At 40.1% G+C, this 5,056-nt stretch overlaps 1 pseudogene; it reads right to left on the minus strand.

The window, feature by feature from the left end:
* Positions 1-554: 554 nt before the first annotated feature.
* LOC122707410 lies at positions 555-2,258 on the minus strand (annotated as a pseudogene).
* Positions 2,259-5,056: the final 2,798 nt, after the last annotated feature.

The following is a 5,056-nucleotide window of genomic DNA, read 5'->3' on the forward strand; positions in this document are numbered from 1 at the left end:
GACCCCAAACTGTATGTAATGATTTCATATTGTTAGGTTAGTCATGTTCCCATTATGGCTTGCAATTATAACTATCTTTTATTTTTTGTCTGGCTACTGATTTTGAAAGCTGATAAACATCTTTTACTATTGATATTATGTAAAAATATTCTGACCTCTCAAAATAGGTTTTCTAATACAATATATTTTTTAAAAAATCAGTATTTGCTTTTAAATGCTTAAAATGTCAATTTAAAAGTCCTTACAGATAAATGAGAAGTTATAGATAAAAAAAGTTATAGATAAATACAGATAAATAAAAAGTTATTCCTACAAAGGAATTATTTTTTCACTTTTAAGTATATTCAACACAGAATCATTTTCTAAGTAAATGTCTAATGAAAAATAATGTCAATGTAAAATAAAACTGAGCAATCCAATATGACTTGCATAGAAACTCTGAGTGCAATTTATCAAAATTCAGAATTAAATTTCTATAATAGTGGAAAAACTTTCAGTCTCTTTTTATTCAAAACGTGCAACTTCCTAGGAGACTGGAAAGTTAGCAAAGAGGATCAAACAGACTTAAGCACTGCCTGACTTCTAAAGCGATGAACTCTTTTATCTTTGCACTAGTCATCTTGATTAAAAGGGAATTTCTCAGTCTGTTCTCTGGATTAAACAGTCAAGATACCACTGTCCGTATGCTTCAGTTCACAGATTTCTTTTGTGGGCCATTTCCAGAGGATGATGTAGCTTCATGAACTGAGCATTCACTTGGCAAAACTTCAGCTCCTGGATCAACTTCATCAGAGTGGCAGTTAATAGCTGTATAAGCCAGGGAAATAACGTAACTCCATTGTTCCTCCGCAGACCGTGGCGGTAGCATCTGATAATTATAAACAGACAGCTGATATCCAGTGATATCCTGAACCAGTGAAGATGGATGTGGAGGATAAGCCTGAACATACTGAGTTACCGGATTCATTGTGGTTAGATGCTGCCTGTAAGTTTCAGTGTTTGGGTTACTCCAGACACTCCAAAACTGTGGTAGAAGAGGAAGATTAAAAACCAAAGGATGAGGCTGTACATGATAAGCACATAAATTTTGTTTCCTGAGTACAGAGCTCAATTTCAGCTTTTTATCATGGAAATTTATCTGTGATTCTACTATCTTCTGCCCATTCCCATCATTGTAAAATGCAACAATCCATAGCCTTTAGACATACCAGTTCGATCTGTGATTATCTTCACTTGTTTTACTGAAACATACCTAGTAAAGCAAAAATGTTCATCACTCAGCCATGTCCAACTCTTTGTGACCCCATGGACTATAGCCTTTGAGGCTCTTCTGTCCATGGGATTCTCCAGGCAAGAATACTGGAGTGGGTTGCCATTTCTTTCTCCAGGGGATCTTCCCAACCCAGGGATGGAACCCGGATACCTAATAAAGAAACCTCTAATTTCGGTTTCGTCCATCCTAACATCAGTTCCACCAGCGAAAAAAGAGTATTTGGCATGACTTTACCCTCTGGTAAAACATGAAGACTGGGCGCTGGCCTCTGGAGATGATTGAGTTTGGAATCTCAGAATTTGCAGCAGACATGATGGTGACAACCAGTGTTCCCACAGAACGGTTGGAGGAGGAGCAGAAGCTGGCTTCAGGCACCTCACTCGCCACTGCTGTTGGGCCTGCTCGTGCCCCCCACCCAGCTTGAATGGGCAGAGGAAGCAGAGAAGAGTGGCGAGGCTAAGGGGCGCAGCCACGCTCCCTTGACTTTTTCTTTAGGATCACCTTGTTGTAGATGGAAAATTCTTGAAGGTCTGTATCAGAGCATATTTTTCTAGGCTGTCAGTACTGAATTCATTCTTGTGGAGCCAGAGTTCTACCCAATCCAGGAGAGAAGTGTTAATGGAGGGCAGGGGTACTGATATCTGTTATCGTTAATTGATATGTGGTATCAGAGTCATTATTATGGTATTGCTCTCATTACCCTCTTCTTTACCCATTTCTTTACCTCTCACACCTGATTAAGCAGGGAGGAAGGATTTGCCCCTCTGACAGGTAATTGGAAAGGTGGCCCGAGTAAACAAAATCCATAACAACGAGCACAGAGTCATTTGGGAAATCCCTCGGATTAGCACTGTCCTGTTGGGCCAGATCCTTTTCCCACATACTTCAGCATTTTGTCAATGGCTCAGCACTGCATCTATCATGGAAAGGAAACGAGCTTTTGCCATCCACTCTGGCGTGTTTCACCCACTTCCTGCATGTTCATTAGGGGATGTGACACTCCAGCCACAAGGCAGCCCCCACACCTCCTGGAATCACTTTTTGCTTCCTCTTCTATGCAGCTCTAAGCTGTCCTTAGAGCATTTGGCCTGCTGCTTGCTCTTGGAGCTCTGAGGGGTTCCTGGTGGGAGCTGATGAGTTTTCTGAAGAGCCTTTTGTGTATGTGTGTGTGTGTGTGTGTTCAAAGATATATCTGTGGTGCTACATCAAATAGCAAAAAAAGATTTAGAATGAAAAGTAACAGCCTCCCACTGCATCCTTCCCCCATCCTCAAACAGCACTTCTGACAGTTTTCCTCCCAAACCATAAACACTATGCTTGACTCCTTAACTTAGCTATATCTGCTGACTCTTTGCTACAAAACACAAGGATTTAGCTCCTTTCCTCCTCACTCTGGAGTCCATCCTCCTCTCAGATTTTTAATAAATGTGTTGGTAATTTTAGTTCTTCTCAACACTTTTGCGAATTTCAACAATGTACGAAAACCTCTATTTCTCACTCCTTGAGCTGCAGACATTGTCTTAATATTACTTCACATAAAATTAGACTATGAAGCGGCTGTGTCTTCCACCTCCTCACCCACTCTGGTCTCCTAACCCTGTACCAGTTACACCCTGGCATTTTTAATGTCAAGGTTGGTAACCATAGCATTCTATCTAGTCCTTTGTTTGAAAGTTGATTTTAAATGCTGAAAACCAATAAATGACAATTATGTTACCATTATTATGTAAATATTCTTTATTGTAGGGCCAATAAATAGCGCTGAGTCCAAAATAAACCCCGGACCACTCATACGAAGCAAAGTAAGTCAGAAAAAGACAAATACCATATGCTATCACCTATATGCAGAATCTAAAATATGACACAAATGAGTTTATCCACGAAACAGAAACAGACTCACAGACAGGGAGAACAGATGTTGTTGCCGGGGGAACAGGGGGCAGGAGAGGATTGGCTTGGGAGTTTGGGACTAGCAGATGCAAACTGTGCTACATTATATTTAAACAAGGTCCTATTTTATAGCACAGGGAACTCTATTCAACATCCTGTACTAAACCATAAAGGAAAAGAATATGAGAAAGAATATATATATATATATAATGTTGTGCGTAGTTGCTCAGTTGTGTCTGACTCTTTGCCATCCCATGGACTGGAGATGAAGTCCATGGGGTTTCCCCTGGCAAGAATACTCGAGTGGGTTGCCATGCCCTTCTCCAGGAAATCTTCCCAACCCAGGGATCGAACCCAGGTCTCCCACATTGCAGGCAGATTCTATACCATCTGAGCCACCAGGGAAGCCCTTATATATATTGATAGCTAGGTCCTTGTTTAACTATTTCATATATAGTGGTGCACACAACAACTATACTTCAATTAAAAAAAATAATAATAAAATGCCTTCTTTACTCTAAGATCTGTGGGCCCTTCTTATCTGTTCTGATTCTCATCTCTCTTCCTCTTCTTTTTTCTTTTAATAAATTTCATCCTCCCAACCCTGTCCACCCTCTCTCCAAGGTCTCTGTTTTCTATATCTAGAACTGGTTGAAACTCTATGTTGGACATCTGTTTATGTGTACTGATATTTATTGTTTGCGCCCATGGCTTCACATTCTGAAACATTCATGACTTTATAGCCTAGCCCTTCTGTTGCTGTTTGTTATTTTAAATAAAAAGTTTATTTTAGAACAGCAAAGGAAACTGTAAACAAAACTAAAAGGAACCTACATACAGGGGGAGGGATAAATTAGGAGTATGGGATTAATAGATATGCACCACTATATATAAAATAGTTAAACAAAGGAACTATCTACTTTACAGCATAGGGAAATACATTCAAAACTTTATAATAACCTATAATGAAAAAGAACTGGAAAATATATATATATATCTGAATCACTTTTCTTTACAGCTCAAACTAATACAATATTGCAAATCAACTATATACTTCAATTAAAAAATCATTTTGAGAATTCTAATTGTAATTTTTGAGCATTTAATGTTCCCAAATAATACTCATTTGCTCTAGAGTCAATCCTTCAAGAAGACTCAACTATTTCTTTGGAGAAAATAGGGCTGTGAGTCTTCACTATCAAAACCTCTTCTTTGGCAAAGACTTGAGTCCAAGTCTCCCCATTGTGAATGTAGGTCAGCTTGCTCCTTGTATGAAGATGTGTGCATTTCAGCCGCATCTGCAATGGGAGGCTGACCTGGGCTCTGTAAAGGAAAGAGATATCCCTGGACGTCACCCAAATCCTTTGTCCAAGGGCGTCTTCTAGGCTCCCCCAGAGGCACTGACTACAGAACCGTGTAGCCCCTCCTCTCTTTCCTGAGGAAGACTTCTCCAAGAAAAGGAGCCCCACCACCACCACCCCTGTCCCCAGAGCCCAGAGAAGCCTCTGAGGAAGACAAATTGAGGGACTAGAATGCAGGAGACCAACAATTTGCCCAAAAGCTTGCAGAAGGAAAGCAACCATTGTGTCTCACAGAAGCCTAAGAGGCAATGATATTGGAGCTGAAACTGACATGCTATTTGCAAAATAAAGAACCAGACAGCACAGACCCTGCTCCTTAACTTGCACGCAAGCACCTGCAGCGGGCAGCCTCTCAGAGGAAAACGTTGCTATTGCTATATATTAATATTGCCTGTTACAGGGTGTCTCTAAACAGAATAATACTTTTTTTTTTTTTTAGTTGAGAGCACAGGGCATTTATTAGCGTTATCAGAGGTTGTTCAGAGATGATATTCAGAACCAGCACAGCATTTCAAGGGCAGTTTTGTCATTT

The sequence above is a fragment of the Cervus elaphus genome, chromosome 14 (assembly GCF_910594005.1).
Source record: "Cervus elaphus chromosome 14, mCerEla1.1, whole genome shotgun sequence".
NCBI lineage: Eukaryota > Metazoa > Chordata > Mammalia > Artiodactyla > Cervidae > Cervus > Cervus elaphus.